Raw genomic sequence first — 18,882 nt, 5'->3', positions numbered from 1 at the left:
CAAAGGCTTCTCTGCTACTGAATGGCAGCCGACAAAAAGACATCGGTGTTTGCCCCTCTTTTATTTCAACAATTGCACTCAGGTGAGTAAACATATTCATGCTGCATTGTGGGACCGGTAGTCTTTACACTCATACCCCAGTGGGCTGAAGGCTGCAATTCAGAAAAAATGTAATGTCATCACGGGTGTGCCTCTCGTATTCTCCCCGTTCAAATTTGCGCCAGATAGGTCTGATCCGCTGTCGTTTCCATCAGCAGCAGAACCGCTAGGCATCCGCGGCGGTGCGCCCCCGGCTGGGTCAGCCGTATACATCAAGGTCCACAAGTTACCCAAAGGGCGGGGCTCACTCCCTGATCAGCGCGTTCCACACTGGAGGAGAGAAAGGCATAACCAGCGTCAGCAGAGCCTGACGCGTTTCGGGATCCTCCCTTCTTCAAAGGCTTCTCTGCTACTGAATGGCAGCCGACAAAAAGACATCGGTGTTTGCCCCTCTTTTATTTCAACAATTGCACTCAGGTGAGTAAACATATTCATGCTGCATTGTGGGACCGGTAGTCTTTACACTCATACCCCAGTGGGCTGAAGGCTGCAATTCAGAAAAAATGTAATGTCATCACGGGTGTGCCTCTCGTATTCTCCCCGTTCAAATTTGCGCCAGATAGGTCTGATCCGCTGTCGTTTCCATCAGCAGCAGAACCGCTAGGCATCCGCGGCGGTGCGCCCCCGGCTGGGTCAGCCGTATACATCAAGGTCCACAAGTCACCTGAGTGCAATTGTTGAAATAAAAGAGGGGCAAACACCGATGTCTTTTTGTCGGCTGCCATTCAGTAGCAGAGAAGCCTTTGAAGAAGGGAGGATCCCGAAACGCGTCAGGCTCTGCTGACGCTGGTTATGCCTTTCTCTCCTCCAGTGTGGAACGCGCTGATCAGGGAGTGAGCCCCGCCCTTTGGGTAACTTGTGGACCTTGATGTATACGGCTGACCCAGCCGGGGGCGCACCGCCGCGGATGCCTAGCGGTTCTGCTGCTGATGGAAACGACAGCGGATCAGACCTATCTGGCGCAAATTTGAACGGGGAGAATACGAGAGGCACACCCGTGATGACATTACATTTTTTCTGAATTGCAGCCTTCAGCCCACTGGGGTATGAGTGTAAAGACTACCGGTCCCACAATGCAGCATGAATATGTTTACTCACCTGAGTGCAATTGTTGAAATAAAAGAGGGGCAAACACCGATGTCTTTTTGTCGGCTGCCATTCAGTAGCAGAGAAGCCTTTGAAGAAGGGAGGATCCCGAAACGCGTCAGGCTCTGCTGACGCTGGTTATGCCTTTCTCTCCTCCAGTGTGGAACGCGCTGATCAGGGAGTGAGCCCCGCCCTTTGGGTAACTTGTGGACCTTGATGTATACGGCTGACCCAGCCGGGGGCGCACCGCCGCGGATGCCTAGCGGTTCTGCTGCTGATGGAAACGACAGCGGATCAGACCTATCTGGCGCAAATTTGAACGGGGAGAATACGAGAGGCACACCCGTGATGACATTACATTTTTTCTGAATTGCAGCCTTCAGCCCACTGGGGTATGAGTGTAAAGACTACCGGTCCCACAATGCAGCATGAATATGTTTACTCACCTGAGTGCAATTGTTGAAATAAAAGAGGGGCAAACACCGATGTCTTTTTGTCGGCTGCCATTCAGTAGCAGAGAAGCCTTTGAAGAAGGGAGGATCCCGAAACGCGTCAGGCTCTGCTGACGCTGGTTATGCCTTTCTCTCCTCCAGTGTGGAACGCGCTGATCAGGGAGTGAGCCCCGCCCTTTGGGTAACTTGTGGACCTTGATGTATACGGCTGACCCAGCCGGGGGCGCACCGCCGCGGATGCCTAGCGGTTCTGCTGCTGATGGAAACGACAGCGGATCAGACCTATCTGGCGCAAATTTGAACGGGGAGAATACGAGAGGCACACCCGTGATGACATTACATTTTTTCTGAATTGCAGCCTTCAGCCCACTGGGGTATGAGTGTAAAGACTACCGGTCCCACAATGCAGCATGAATATGTTTACTCACCTGAGTGCAATTGTTGAAATAAAAGAGGGGCAAACACCGATGTCTTTTTGTCGGCTGCCATTCAGTAGCAGAGAAGCCTTTGAAGAAGGGAGGATCCCGAAACGCGTCAGGCTCTGCTGACGCTGGTTATGCCTTTCTCTCCTCCAGTGTGGAACGCGCTGATCAGGGAGTGAGCCCCGCCCTTTGGGTAACTTGTGGACCTTGATGTATACGGCTGACCCAGCCGGGGGCGCACCGCCGCGGATGCCTAGCGGTTCTGCTGCTGATGGAAACGACAGCGGATCAGACCTATCTGGCGCAAATTTGAACGGGGAGAATACGAGAGGCACACCCGTGATGACATTACATTTTTTCTGAATTGCAGCCTTCAGCCCACTGGGGTATGAGTGTAAAGACTACCGGTCCCACAATGCAGCATGAATATGTTTACTCACCTGAGTGCAATTGTTGAAATAAAAGAGGGGCAAACACCGATGTCTTTTTGTCGGCTGCCATTCAGTAGCAGAGAAGCCTTTGAAGAAGGGAGGATCCCGAAACGCGTCAGGCTCTGCTGACGCTGGTTATGCCTTTCTCTCCTCCAGTGTGGAACGCGCTGATCAGGGAGTGAGCCCCGCCCTTTGGGTAACTTGTGGACCTTGATGTATACGGCTGACCCAGCCGGGGGCGCACCGCCGCGGATGCCTAGCGGTTCTGCTGCTGATGGAAACGACAGCGGATCAGACCTATCTGGCGCAAATTTGAACGGGGAGAATACGAGAGGCACACCCGTGATGACATTACATTTTTTCTGAATTGCAGCCTTCAGCCCACTGGGGTATGAGTGTAAAGACTACCGGTCCCACAATGCAGCATGAATATGTTTACTCACCTGAGTGCAATTGTTGAAATAAAAGAGGGGCAAACACCGATGTCTTTTTGTCGGCTGCCATTCAGTAGCAGAGAAGCCTTTGAAGAAGGGAGGATCCCGAAACGCGTCAGGCTCTGCTGACGCTGGTTATGCCTTTCTCTCCTCCAGTGTGGAACGCGCTGATCAGGGAGTGAGCCCCGCCCTTTGGGTAACTTGTGGACCTTGATGTATACGGCTGACCCAGCCGGGGGCGCACCGCCGCGGATGCCTAGCGGTTCTGCTGCTGATGGAAACGACAGCGGATCAGACCTATCTGGCGCAAATTTGAACGGGGAGAATACGAGAGGCACACCCGTGATGACATTACATTTTTTCTGAATTGCAGCCTTCAGCCCACTGGGGTATGAGTGTAAAGACTACCGGTCCCACAATGCAGCATGAATATGTTTACTCACCTGAGTGCAATTGTTGAAATAAAAGAGGGGCAAACACCGATGTCTTTTTGTCGGCTGCCATTCAGTAGCAGAGAAGCCTTTGAAGAAGGGAGGATCCCGAAACGCGTCAGGCTCTGCTGACGCTGGTTATGCCTTTCTCTCCTCCAGTGTGGAACGCGCTGATCAGGGAGTGAGCCCCGCCCTTTGGGTAACTTGTGGACCTTGATATATATATATATATATATATATATATATATATATATATATATATATATATATATATATATATATATATATATATATATATATATATATATTCACTGAAAAAACCATAGGTTATAGACCATATATAGTTAGGAATTAGCATTTACAAAACCTTGAAAATTCACTGAAAAAACCATAGGTTATAGACCATATATAGTTAGGAATTAGCATTTAAAAAACCTTATTTTACTCACACAAAACCATTGAAATTCCATATATAGTTAGTTGCACTAACTATATATCGCGCACCTGCAATCCACTGCTGATCATGTCACATATTACATCATTCATGACATGGTCAGTGACATCACTGATGACATCACTGATGACATCTCAAATGACATCACTGATGACATCACTGATGACATCTCAAATGACATCACTGATGAGATCACTGATGACATCATCCAGTGACTGTGTGTTTCTGTAAAGTTTAAATATGTTTTACATATTGAAGAATGAGTAGATGTATAAGTGTCTGGACGAAGGATTTAGTAGGTGCATGACTGAATGTATGAGTGAGTGATTAAATGTGTCTCACTGAGTGCATGGGTTAGTGACTAAACTGTCTTAATTTGTGCATCATTATGTCTGTTGTTCTGTAAACTGCTGCATGTGTTGATCAGTAGCTATATGATTAACTATATGGGTTATTGATTGATTGTCTAAGTATTTGTATGGGAGACTGAGTGTGTGTGTGGCTGGCTGGGAGGTGTGTGACTCTGTGCAGATCAATGTGTACTTGTATCAATGATTGTATAAGAAAGTAAGTATGTGTTAGTATATGTTTGAAAATGTAAGGTGCTCTATGTTTAACTGTATAGACAAAAAAAATGGAAGTGTGATTGATTCTTTACAGGACTGACTAGGTGTGTGAGTAACTCCATGGATGAGTGGCAGAGTGTGAGTGTCTGTATAGGTGTATGAGTGCATATGATAGTGTTGTAAAGATGAGTGATTGTATGTATGAATGATTGTATGGGTGAATGAGTGAATGTGTGTGTAGACGTAGGAATCAGTGAGTACGTATGTAGTAACTAGTATTGGTGTGTCAATGGTTTCAAAAATTATACTCTGTATTTAACACTGGGTGAAACAGAGGTTATATTAAAATGTGAGGAGATGCATTGTATTGTCACATGAATGATATCATCAGTGATGTGGTCATTGATGTCAAATGAGATGTCATCAGTGATCTCATCAGTGATGTCATTTGAGATGTCATCAGTGATGTCATCAGTGATGTCATTTGAGATGTCATCAGTGATGTCATCAGTGATGTCACTGACCATGTCATGAATGATGTAATATGTGACATGATCAGCAGTGGATTGCAGGTGCGCGATATATAGTTAGTGCAACTAACTATATATGGAATTTCAATGGTTTTGTGTGAGTAAAATAAGGTTTTTTAAATGCTAATTCCTAACTATATATGGTCTATAACCTATGGTTTTTTCAGTGAATTTTCAAGGTTTTGTAAATGCTAATTCCTAACTATATATGGTCTATAACCTATGGTTTTTTCAGTGAATTTCAATGGTTTTTTAATAGCAAATATCATAAGCTGTCGAATGTCAAGTACGTGGTAAGTGAAAACATTTTCGTGTTTATGCACACTGATCTGCTTTGAATGGTGCCCCCCCCCCCCTCATTTCTATTAGGAGTACTCTCTCTTTGCAGATAGTGAAAGGTAGTTAACGCAGGTCTTTGCCCCCATTGTAATCCGTCGTGCCTGCTTCTCTCTCCATTTGATTGATTGTTATCCAAGTATTTACTGTTTTAGAATTAGTTCTCTTTGGTTCATTCTCTATTTACAAACAAACACAGAGTCGCAATACTCTGTTTAGTCTTTGCAGATAACGAAAAATCGTGTAAAAAAAAAAGAAAAGGAATCGAGCAAAATCAGTAGGCCACTAATGGGATCTCTTTTTGACCTCGCTAAAATAGAAACATTAGGAACAACCCCTCATGACAAATACAAAACTAGTGAGATGAACTGAACTCCACACAATGATGGCTGCAAAACAGCTCGGCTCCGCCACCCACCCCGCCCAAAATAACGATAAAGAACGGCTGCCATGATTGGTTGCGGAATGACCACGACGGAGCTACGAAATGGTGCTGCTCTCATGCTAACCCCAGCTTCAGTCTGAAACATCCAGAAACACTGTAGACTACCAATTCGATCAGTTCCGGTAGCGCCCCAATGTAACCCGGTAGAGAAGAACTAGCTCTCCCCTCTTTGACTGATGGTTCTTGTTGCCTGTCCCTTCTGTTGTCATTTAACAGAACTATTTAGCCTGCTGAAAGGGGTTGTGTTCCGACCGCTGGTTGGTGGAGACATTTTGACTATATTCTGTACCTGCGTTGTCGCGTAATGCGTCATATGACGCGCCGCGTTAGCGCATCCGTAAGTCATCCGGGGCGCGCAGCGCGTAACGTAAGCATAACAAGTCATGTGACTTGTTAATAAAACTTTTCATTGGTTCATTTTACTTTTCTTATTGTAATGATGAAAGGCTTGGTCATATGACCTAAAAATTACGCTTTTCATTACTTCCGAACATTATTTTTTCTTAAATATATGTTATAATGTTCCAGGCTAATGTACTTTCCCGGAAATTTTACAACTGTCCTGCAAGTAAAATATATTCTTTTTTCGAGAAAAAGAGCGTTTCTTCGTCCCATGACGGAGCCGTTGAGCAAAAGAGGGTCGACCTGCTGTCTTAGTCGCCGATACGCCTGAATATGAGATTCTTATCGATCACTTTATGTTGCAGGAATAGAAAACACAACAGCCCTTGACCATTTATCTTTACTGCGTTCCTTCGTATTATACCTTTTACCCTTCATGTAATTGGTCTGCTTTATTTCACTTGCCTTTTAATGATTCTAAAACAGTCACTATTATTAAAAACTTTACCAATGTATATACTACTACCATGTTTTCTTTTAAAAACCTTTATTGTGAAAATTTCATTATACAAATACGAGCCTATAACCACGTGGGCCTGCCACAGAGCAAACTGTAATCGTATATGATGAATAGACATTTACACTGTAGAGGAACGTAACGGGCGGGCCATTAGGTTGCAAGAACTAAGGTGTCTAACAGTTACGGAATCGGTGGACGTACATTTTATAATTAAAATACGACAGGGCCAGTTACAATAAAATTATCTAGATATACATTTGCGGGCAAGTACCATGGGTGACGTTAATTCGAACTTTCAACAGTACAGTAATCAATAACGCATCAGAACTTAATATCAATAGGGATGTCGAAATATTCAATCAATTCTCGTCCCCGCCCGCCATGTGCTTCAAAACTGCATACGTATCTCGTGATTTCAAGGTTCTGCAACCAGTACACAACAAGGAGTTACGAGTCCCATTTATTCCGGCGCCATTTTGGGCGAGGACGGGCAGGTCCAGGATATAGTCAAAATGTCTCTACCAACCATCGACTATGATGATGTTCATATGCTGTATTTATTAGAGTAACACTCATCTGTCCACATGAAATTAATTTGCCACAATCTAAACATGTCATTTTAATCTTTCCAAAGTTCTTCTAAATATTTGGGACCGTTTCCCTTGCCTCTGAAGCTCTCAGTGCCACTTCTTTGATGAATGTACTAGCAGGTCAGGGGTTCTCCTCCAAATCTCTCTTTTATGCAGCACTATAATTAATTGGTGCCACCTCTCCATATGACGATGCATGGTATAGTTACCACAACTATATTTTTTTTCGGTTCCTCTGGAGAGTTCATCGTGGCAGATGAAGCGTGTAACGTACCGGGCATTTACCTTTTTTTGCATGTACAGGAAAGGAAAAAAAAATCGAGCGTCCGAGTTCTAAGGTGTCCCAGGGCCATTTTGGTGGACCAGGCCCAAATCCAAAGAACAGCCATCTCACAGGCTAATGGGGCGACCCACGCCGAGTTTCAGCATTGTAGGATGACCACACAAGTACAGCAACTTGCTAGACATCACCTCGGTGCCATCCGGATCTCGGCGCCCCACTGCAGATGAAGTGCCTCTCAACTATGAAACCACCACGGTGACATCCGGATCTTGGCGCGTTGTGCTGCCTTCGGCCTATTCGCACATCGGTCCGCTACTGACGCCATCTCACAGGCTAATGGGGCGACCCACGCCGAGTTTCAGCATTGTAGGATGACCACACCAGTACAGCAACTTGCTAGACATCACCTCGGTGCCATCCGGATCTCGGCGCCCCACTGCAGATGAAGTGCCTCTCAACTATGAAACCACCACGGTGACATCCGGATCTTGGCGCGTTGTGCTGCCTTCGGCCTATTCGCACATCGGTCCGCTACTGACGCCATCTCACAGGCTAATGGGGCGACCCACGCCGAGTTTCAGCATTGTAGGATGACCACACCAGTACAGCAACTTGCTAGACATCACCTCGGTGCCATCCGGATCTCGGCGCCCCACTGCAGATGAAGTGCCTCTCAACTATGAAACCACCACGGTGACATCCGGATCTTGGCGCGTTGTGCTGCCTTCGGCCTATTCGCACATCGGTCCGCTACTGACGCCATCTCACAGGCTAATGGGGCGACCCACGCCGAGTTTCAGCATTGTAGGATGACCACACCAACTTGCTAGACATCACCTCAGTGCCATCCGAATCTTGGCATCTCAACGCCTAGTGGTATCTTCCATACAAAAAATATTGTTACGCTGCCTTTGGCCCCATTCGCACATCAGTCCGCAACTTAGACATCACCTCGGTGCCATCCGGATCTTGGCATCTCAGCGCCTTGTGGTGTCAGTCAGAAAATATTGTTGTGCTGCCTTCGGCCTATTCGCACATCGGTCCGCTACTGACGCAAACTCACAGGCCAACGGGGCGCCCCACGCCGACTTTCAGCATTGTAGGATGGCCACACCAGTGCGGCAACTTGCTACACACCACCTCGGTGCCATCCGGATCTTGGCGCGTAGTGAAGCTGCAGCAGCTGCAAATAAGCTTCAGACAGTGTTACAACCGCTGCTCAGAACTCTCAACTATGACACCACCTCGGTGCCATCCGGATCTTGGCGCGTTGTATTGCCTTCGGCCTATTCGCACATCGGTCCGCTACTGACGCCGCCTCACGTGCCAACGTATTTTCTCCGCATTTTATACCCTATGCCGCATAACAGGTCATGTGACTTGTTTATAAAACTTTTCATTGGTTCATTTTACTTTTGGTTTCCGAATGATGGAAGGCTTGATCATATGACCTAAAAACAACACTTTTCATTGGATGAAAACTTTTTTTTTCCCCCAAACGATGAAAGCCCCACCTTGTTTCTGGATGTTTCAGACTAAACTGGCGTCAGCATGAGAGCACCACCATCTCGTAGCTCCGTCGTGGTCATTCCGCGAGCAATCATGGCAGCCGCTCCCCACCAGAAGCCTGCAGGAGTCGGGGCCCCCAAAACTTTTGATGAATTCTCAAGGCGGAGGGGACGCTTTTGAGAATGGGGTCCAAGACCTAGCAGACAAGCGTCCGATTTCCAAGGTGTCCCAGGGCCATTTCAGTGGACCACGCCCAAAAAGGAAAGAGCCTGCCGCCATTTTGAGAGTCCTGTGGCAGCCGCCTATCGCTGCACCGCAAGAGTGGGTGCAACTCAGCTGAATGGCGGATTTTGACACAGTGGACCAAAAGCGGACGGAATGGCAACTGAAACGGTAAAGGGGCGCCCCACTAAAACAGATGAGACTCCACCTGGAGAGGCCCGTTCACGCCGCCTCCCCCGGGGCGCTCCACGCCGTTATTCGGAGCAGCATTGTAGGATACCAAAACCAGTGCGGCAACTTACTGGACATCACCTTGGTGCCATCGTTCTGCTGCCTTGGAACTATTCGCACAACAGTTTGCTACTGATGACCCACCCCCCGCGACGCCCCACGCCGTTATTTGCTGGGTGGCAACTTACTAGACATCACTTTCGTGTCATCTAGATTTCGGCGCGTTCTGCTGCCTTGGAACTATTCGCACAACAGTTTGCTACTGATGACCCACCCCCCGCGACGCCCCACGCCGGAAATCTGGACGTTGTGCTGCGTTGGGACTATTCGCACAGCCGACCGCTACTTCGTTGTTTTTCTCTAAAAATGTTTATATGTTATTACTATTTTTGTTTTCTTGTATATATTTATAAATTATTAAAGTTTTATAATCTTACTACTTTGTCGGAGTGCTATATATTTTTAATGTGACACATAATTGTAAAAACTTTGATGTACAAAGAGTCATCCCTGGAATCTTCCGCTTCACGCTCGGTCCCCTCCCCAATCACAATACAGGATGGTTTTCAGATAATAGCAACGCTTCTGCTGTGACGGATCTCATCGAGTGTGGGCCTTGATCTACTATAACTCCTTTGAAGAGGGGTGATTCTTTACAGCTGTGGCCATAAACTACATCTGCAGGGCTAGCTGATAGCCTAGGACCGGCCTGGACAATCGGACACAGAGGAAAAGGAGTGTCAGAGGGTGCGGTAGTGAATAGGGCGAAAGGGAGGTGTCGGGCGGGCACAGGGTGTGATTCTCAGGGAAGAGCAGCGCAGATGGGGGGAGGTTTATTACCCATGCATAAGACAGAGAGCGGGGGTGACCACTGCCTGGGTGAGATGCTTGCGAGGGTGGGGAGCCATGCTAAGGATCGACAGCGTGCACAGAGTGGGTCTGGTCAAGGCATCTAAAATGGCTGCCGTGCACGACAAAAGTGTGGCATTTGAAAAAAGACAAGATGGCGCACACAATGTTTTTCAACAATTCCTGATTTCCTTCGAATCGAACGTTAACAGACGTTGGGGCATATTACCAAAGTTAAGCGATATTTATCCCTAACGATGCATTGCAAAGATTTTTTTACCGTCAGAAATTATCGCAGATAAACCTTGCTATTATCAAGGTTTATCGCAAATACGATAAAAAACGAGCGCAATGCATTAATATCGCTGAAAACTCCGCGATATTCATGCATTACCGAGCTAATGCTCTTAGCCATGTTATCCACCTCCCATTGGATAACATGGCTAAGAACTGCTCAGGGCAGCTGTTACTTTTTGGAGATATTCGCGCTTATCTCGAATATTTCCAAAAGTTGATAATAGGAGATAGCGATGTTAGCGACTGTTTCCAGTCGCTAACATCTTGGCATGCCCACTTTGCATGTCATTAGTGATAAATATCACTCACATGCAAAGTGGGACCCAAGATGGTCGCTATCTCCTACTAGCCGTCGCTAACTGGTGTTAGCAACAGCTAGGTAATACAGATATAATTTTATCTCCGCGAAGCGGAGCGCTGTTACAGATATATATCTTGTTTTTGAACGTTAATTTCTCAAAATGCACTGAAGCACATATATTGAGACATAGCAAAGGCACATCGGGCTACCAGTCCCTAATATTTTACCAAGTTTCGTGCAAATCCATTCAGCCGTTCGATTATTATTATTATTTTTTTTTTTTGCCCCGCGGGGCCCTTTTAAAACCTCCACATCAAACCTAGGGGGTCAGCGAGGATCTAATATGCCCCCTTATGGTCATTTGCCCCTTTGCTTTGGCCTCCTCTTGTCTCTCGATCCTACCGAGAGACAAGATGGCGGCCGCTACGTACTGTTTGGAATGTTTACAGACACCGGAGAGCCAATCAGCTTCGCTTCGCAAAGCTCCGTAACGCGAAAAGTACGCGAAGCGGGGCGCTGTTACAGATATATATCTTTTTTTGAACGTTAATTTCTCAAAATCCACTGAAGCACATATATTGAGACCTAGCAAAGGCACATCGGGCTACCAGTCCCTACAATTTTGCCAAGTTTCGTGCAAATCCATTCAGCCGTTCGATTATTATTATTATTATTATTTTTTGCCCCGCGGGGCCCTTTTAAAACCTCCACATCAAACCTAGGGGGTCAGCGAGGATCTACTATGCCCCCTTATAGTTATTTCCCCCTTTGTTTTGACCTCCTCTTGTCTCTCGATCCTACCGAGAGACAAGATGGCGGCCGCTACGGACTGTTTGGAATGTTGACAGACGCCGGAGAACCAATCAGCTTCGCTTCACAAAGCTCCGTTGCGCGAAAAGTCCGCGAACCAGAGCGCTGCCCGGTCCGCTGTTACAGATATATATCTTTTTTTAAACGTTAATTTCTCAAAATCCACTGGAGCACATATATTGAGACCTACAAAAGGCACATCGGGCTACCAGTCCCTACAATTTTGCCAAGTTTCGTGCAAATCCATTCAGCCGTTCGGGCTAAAAGTGAGGCCAACCGCCCTATGGAAATTAACATTGGAAAAATGCGTTTTGGGACCCCCCTTTTTTCTCGGCCCCCCCTTGACGAACCCCCCCAAAATTTTTAGGGGCTGCTCAGAAACAAAATGTGCCATTTTCCTGAAAATTTCAGCCAATTCCGTCCACAAACGCCAAAGTTATTAGACATAGAATTTTCAAAAAACCCATAGAGAAAAAATCCTAACTATATATACCTACTGGCGACCGCCAGTAGGTAATATATATATATATATATATATATATATATATATATATATATATATATATATATATATATCAGCGCAATATTCTTCAGAACCTCCACATGGGCGAAAAGAAGAAGCGGACCCCACGACTGAGGCAAGGAAATATTTATTTCATTCCAACCTTCTTTGTTGACGCGTTTCAAGCATCAAGTGCTCTTGTTCACACGACACACAGTGTTGTGCTCTAATTAGAGCTCTTCAGAGAGGTATAGCTTTGTCCAGACACAAGGAAGCACCCAGTATAACCCCTGACACAGTATTTCGCTCTAATTAGAGCTCTTCAGAGAACTAGTTCTCAAGTTTAGGTGGAAAGCAGCTCCTGTTAGAGCACTCTCAACACCAACAATACTCTAGATCTGCTCACCTCAAATGTCTGGTTTTCTATCAAAGTTTTTAAGCATAGGATTAGCACAGTGCTATCCACGCCGAGATAGAAAAGGACAAAGGGGCTCTCCTTTTTTTTTGCATAATTCATGCGTCACTCTGTGCCTGAAAGCGCTTTGTTTTGATATATATGGAGTGGACACGGCTGCGGATGCGCAGTCCATACTTTATGGGACTACACCCTTACTTTAACGGTGTTCTCGGCGCCACGACGGATGGAAGTGCATGGGAGGGGGAGAGGACCGTGATTGACTTTTTAAATGCCCCGAAAACTAGCTACACTCCCTGCCTGCTCACACAACCCATCGGTCACTCACCAAATAAACGCACCGATGGATGGGATCGCCGCCAGCCTGGGAATGATGTTGCATGCTGGGAAATGTGGTTCACCTGCGAACACAGAGGCGACTCCATACCGTGTTTTGGAGGCAACCCACGCTACTTCAAGTGGTGGGAAGGACACACTTCTTTGATGAAGGGATTGCAAGCAGCAGTGGCGACTTACTCACCAGGGGGGCATTTTGACAAAGGAAAGTAAACCCCCGAAACGCGTTAATGCCCATGGTGTTAATTGAAAATAAAGGATTGAACGGACCTTGAGTGCTGCCTCAAGTCTTCTTCCTGTGGGGGAGACGTCTGTGGAAACATATGGCGTGGTTAGCGACGCGACTTGGAGTGTTGCTGCGCGCTAAGGCTGGCACCCCCCGCAAGTGTTAAGGGGGTCGCTATATGGAAGATCCCCTGACTGCCCCGCACGAAATCTGGAGTGGACACGGCTGCGGATGCGCAGTCCATACTTTATGGGACTACACCCTTACTTTAACGGTGTTCTCGGCGCCACGACGGATGGAAGTGCATGGGAGGGGGAGAGGACCGTGATTGACTTTTTAAATGCCCCGAAAACTAGCTACACTCCCTGCCTGCTCACACAACCCATCGGTCACTCACCAAATAAACGCACCGATGGATGGGATCGCCGCCAGCCTGGGAATGATGTTGCATGCTGGGAAATGTGGTTCACCTGCGAACACAGAGGCGACTCCATACCGTGTTTTGGAGGCAACCCACGCTACTTCAAGTGGTGGGAAGGACACACTTCTTTGATGAAGGGATTGCAAGCAGCAGTGGCGACTTACTCACCAGGGGGGCATTTTGACAAAGGAAAGTAAACCCCCGAAACGCGTTAATGCCCATGGTGTTAATTGAAAATAAAGGATTGAACGGACCTCGAGTGCTGCCTCAAGTCTTCTTCCTGTGGGGGAGACGTCTGTGGAAACATATGGCGTGGTTAGCGACGCGACTTGGAGTGTTGCTGCGCGCTAAGGCTGGCACCCCCCGCAAGTGTTAAGGGGGTCGCTATATGGAAGATCCCCTGACTGCCCCGCACGAAATCTGGAGTGGACACGGCTGCGGATGCGCAGTCCATACTTTATGGGACTACACCCTTACTTTAACGGTGTTCTCGGCGCCACGACGGATGGAAGTGCATGGGAGGGGGAGAGGACCGTGATTGACTTTTTAAATGCCCCGAAAACTAGCTACACTCCCTGCCTGCTCACACAACCCATCGGTCACTCACCAAATAAACGCACCGATGGATGGGATCGCCGCCAGCCTGGGAATGATGTTGCATGCTGGGAAATGTGGTTCACCTGCGAACACAGAGGCGACTCCATACCGTGTTTTGGAGGCAACCCACGCTACTTCAAGTGGTGGGAAGGACACACTTCTTTGATGAAGGGATTGCAAGCAGCAGTGGCGACTTACTCACCAGGGGGGCATTTTGACAAAGGAAAGTAAACCCCCGAAACGCGTTAATGCCCATGGTGTTAATTGAAAATAAAGGATTGAACGGACCTCGAGTGCTGCCTCAAGTCTTCTTCCTGTGGGGGAGACGTCTGTGGAAACATATGGCGTGGTAATCGACGCGACTTGGAGTGTTGCTGCGCGCTAAGGCTGGCACCCCCCGCAAGTGTTAAGGGGGTCGCTATATGGAAGATCCCCTGACTGCCCCGCACGAAATCTGGAGTGGACACGGCTGCGGATGCGCAGTCCATACTTTATGGGACTACACCCTTACTTTAACGGTGTTCTCGGCGCCACGACGGATGGAAGTGCATGGGAGGGGGAGAGGACCGTGATTGACTTTTTAAATGCCCCGAAAACTAGCTACACTCCCTGCCTGCTCACACAACCCATCGGTCACTCACCAAATAAACGCACCGATGGATGGGATCGCCGCCAGCCTGGGAATGATGTTGCATGCTGGGAAATGTGGTTCACCTGCGAACACAGAGGCGACTCCATACCGTGTTTTGGAGGCAACCCACGCTACTTCAAGTGGTGGGAAGGACACACTTCTTTGATGAAGGGATTGCAAGCAGCAGTGGCGACTTACTCACCAGGGGGGCATTTTGACAAAGGAAAGTAAACCCCCGAAACGCGTTAATGCCCATGGTGTTAATTGAAAATAAAGGATTGAACGGACCTCGAGTGCTGCCTCAAGTCTTCTTCCTGTGGGGGAGACGTCTGTGGAAACATATGGCGTGGTTAGCGACGCGACTTGGAGTGTTGCTGCGCGCTAAGGCTGGCACCCCCCGCAAGTGTTAAGGGGGTCGCTATATGGAAGATCCCCTGACTGCCCCGCACGAAATCTGGAGTGGACACGGCTGCGGATGCGCAGTCCATACTTTATGGGACTACACCCTTACTTTAACGGTGTTCTCGGCGCCACGACGGATGGAAGTGCAGGGGAGGGGGAGAGGACCGTGATTGACTTTTTAAATGCCCCGAAAACTAGCTACACTCCCTGCCTGCTCACACAACCCATCGGTCACTCACCAAATAAACGCACCGATGGATGGGATCGCCGCCAGCCTGGGAATGATGTTGCATGCTGGGAAATGTGGTTCACCTGCGAACACAGAGGCGACTCCATACCGTGTTTTGGAGGCAACCCACGCTACTTCAAGTGGTGGGAAGGACACACTTCTTTGATGAAGGGATTGCAAGCAGCAGTGGCGACTTACTCACCAGGGGGGCATTTTGACAAAGGAAAGTAAACCCCCGAAACGCGTTAATGCCCATGGTGTTAATTGAAAATAAAGGATTGAACGGACCTCGAGTGCTGCCTCAAGTCTTCTTCCTGTGGGGGAGACGTCTGTGGAAACATATGGCGTGGTTAGCGACGCGACTTGGAGTGTTGCTGCGCGCTAAGGCTGGCACCCCCCGCAAGTGTTAAGGGGGTCGCTATATGGAAGATCCCCTGACTGCCCCGCACGAAATCTGGAGTGGACACGGCTGCGGATGCGCAGTCCATACTTTATGGGACTACACCCTTACTTTAACGGTGTTCTCGGCGCCACGACGGATGGAAGTGCATGGGAGGGGGAGAGGACCGTGATTGACTTTTTAAATGCCCCGAAAACTAGCTACACTCCCTGCCTGCTCACACAACCCATCGGTCACTCACCAAATAAACGCACCGATGGATGGGATCGCCGCCAGCCTGGGAATGATGTTGCATGCTGGGAAATGTGGTTCACCTGCGAACACAGAGGCGACTCCATACCGTGTTTTGGAGGCAACCCACGCTACTTCAAGTGGTGGGAAGGACACACTTCTTTGATGAAGGGATTGCAAGCAGCAGTGGCGACTTACTCACCAGGGGGGCATTTTGACAAAGGAAAGTAAACCCCCGAAACGCGTTAATGCCCATGGTGTTAATTGAAAATAAAGGATTGAACGGACCTCGAGTGCTGCCTCAAGTCTTCTTCCTGTGGGGGAGACGTCTGTGGAAACATATGGCGTGGTTAGCGACGCGACTTGGAGTGTTGCTGCGCGCTAAGGCTGGCACCCCCCGCAAGTGTTAAGGGGGTCGCTATATGGAAGATCCCCTGACTGCCCCGCACGAAATCTGGAGTGGACACGGCTGCGGATGCGCAGTCCATACTTTATGGGACTACACCCTTACTTTAACGGTGTTCTCGGCGCCACGACGGATGGAAGTGCATGGGAGGGGGAGAGGACCGTGATTGACTTTTTAAATGCCCCGAAAACTAGCTACACTCCCTGCCTGCTCACACAACCCATCGGTCACTCACCAAATAAACGCACCGATGGATGGGATCGCCGCCAGCCTGGGAATGATGTTGCATGCTGGGAAATGTGGTTCACCTGCGAACACAGAGGCGACTCCATACCGTGTTTTGGAGGCAACCCACGCTACTTCAAGTGGTGGGAAGGACACACTTCTTTGATGAAGGGATTGCAAGCAGCAGTGGCGACTTACTCACCAGGGGGGCATTTTGACAAAGGAAAGTAAACCCCCGAAACGCGTTAATGCCCATGGTGTTAATTGAAAATAAAGGATTGAACGGACCTCGAGTGCTGCCTCAAGTCTTCTTCCTGTGGGGGAGACGTCTGTGGAAATATATATATATATATTCACTGAAAAAACCATAGGTTATAGACCATATATAGTTAGGAATTAGCATTTAAAAAACCTTATTTTACTCACACAAAACCATTGAAATTCCATATATAGTTAGTTGCACTAACTATATATCGCGCACCCGCAATCCACTGCTGATCATGTCACATATTACATCATTCATGACATGGTCAGTGACATCACTGATGACATCACTGATGACATCTCAAATGACATCACTGATGACATCACTGATGACAACATCCAGTGACTGTATGTTTCTGTAAAGTTAAAATATGTCTTACATATTGAAGAATGAGTGGATGTATAAGTGTCTGGATGAAGGATTTAGTAGGTGCGTGACTGACTGTATGAGTGAGTGATTAAATGTGTCTCACTGAATGCATGGGTTAGTGACTAAACTGTCTTAATTTGTGCATCATAATGTCTGTTGTGATGTAAACTGCTGCATGTGTTGATCATTAGCTATACGAGAGGCTATATGTGTTATTGATTGGTTGCCCAAATATTTGTATGGGAGATTGAGTTTGTGTAGGGGTGGCTGGGAGGTGTGTGACTCTGTGCATAGATGTGTGAGCAGTTGATTCACTAGGTGTATGAGTTCAAGAGTGCATGTGGAAACAGCTACATGGGCAGTTGACTGTGTGCATGAGTGTATTGATGAGTGAATGGATATCTCAATGCTACATGTCATAGTAAGTACATATGTAAAACACAGTACATGTGAGAGTTGGCATATATAAATAACTGTGCATGAGAGCCACTGAATGTGTGAGTGGTTGTATGGATCATTGTGAACTTGTATCAGGGATTGTATAAGAGAGTAAATATGTGTTAGTATATGTTTGAATAAGTAAGGTGTGTATAACTGTATAGTTGAAGAAATGGAGGTGAGATTGTTTATTTGCATGACTGACTAGGTGTGTGAGTAACTCCATGGATGAGTGACAGTGTGTGAGTGTCTGTATACACTGAGTGTATCTAAGGTTATATTAGAGTCTGAAGAGGTTTATCGTATTAGCACAAGAATGATGTCAAATGAGATGTCATCATTGATGTCATCAGTGATGTCATTTGAGATGTCATCAGTGATGTCATCAGTGATGTCACTGACCATGTAACAAAAAGGGGGAACCAGAACGGACAATATTTAAAGGGGTCCAGTGTACGTGTCCGAAAGATTAGCCACAATGTAAAGTACAAAGTTCCCCAGACTGGGTAGAGAGGAGGTAGAGTATGTCGATATGTAGTGTGTATAGAGAGAAAGAAAGAAAAGCCAAAGAGGGGGGAATCCCCTTGTTGGGACTAAAACCCTCACACACCTAGCAAGCTAGATGTCATGCTTCATCATATGGGTTTGCTCCTCGCTGAACTGGCGCTGCAATGTTCAGCGGGCACCCTCAAGGGGGCTCTTTAACGGAGATCTTTAATCCCTGCCATATGGTGCATGTGGGTGTGCGGGGAAGAAAAGGGGTGTAGTCGTAGGAGGTGAGGTGAAGATAAAAAAGGTGGGTCAGTCCACAATAGAATTTATTGGAGTGGCTGGCGCCCTTAGTAAAAAGGTGGGAGGGGAGATAGTTGCTACTGATTATGTTAGGCAAGATATCTACAACCCCCTGGTGTGGTCAACATGTTTCATGCCTACGCGGCATTTCATCAGGACCCAAAGTGGGACGTACTACACAGTGAAAAATAATATAAATGCAAAGGTTAAAAATCTGTAGTCATACAACCTTATGCCAACAGGTCATAAAGGGGCAGGCAAGGAAATCCTGCTCAGTATGAGTGACCTGGAGGGATAAAACATAACAGAACATCGTGAACGTTAACTGTTATTCTGGTAATCTCACACGACACACAT

The sequence above is a fragment of the Lissotriton helveticus genome, chromosome 5_1, assembly GCF_964261635.1.
Source record: "Lissotriton helveticus chromosome 5_1, aLisHel1.1, whole genome shotgun sequence".
NCBI classification, from domain to species: domain Eukaryota; kingdom Metazoa; phylum Chordata; class Amphibia; order Caudata; family Salamandridae; genus Lissotriton; species Lissotriton helveticus.
Note: the sequence above shows the minus strand (reverse complement) of the source record.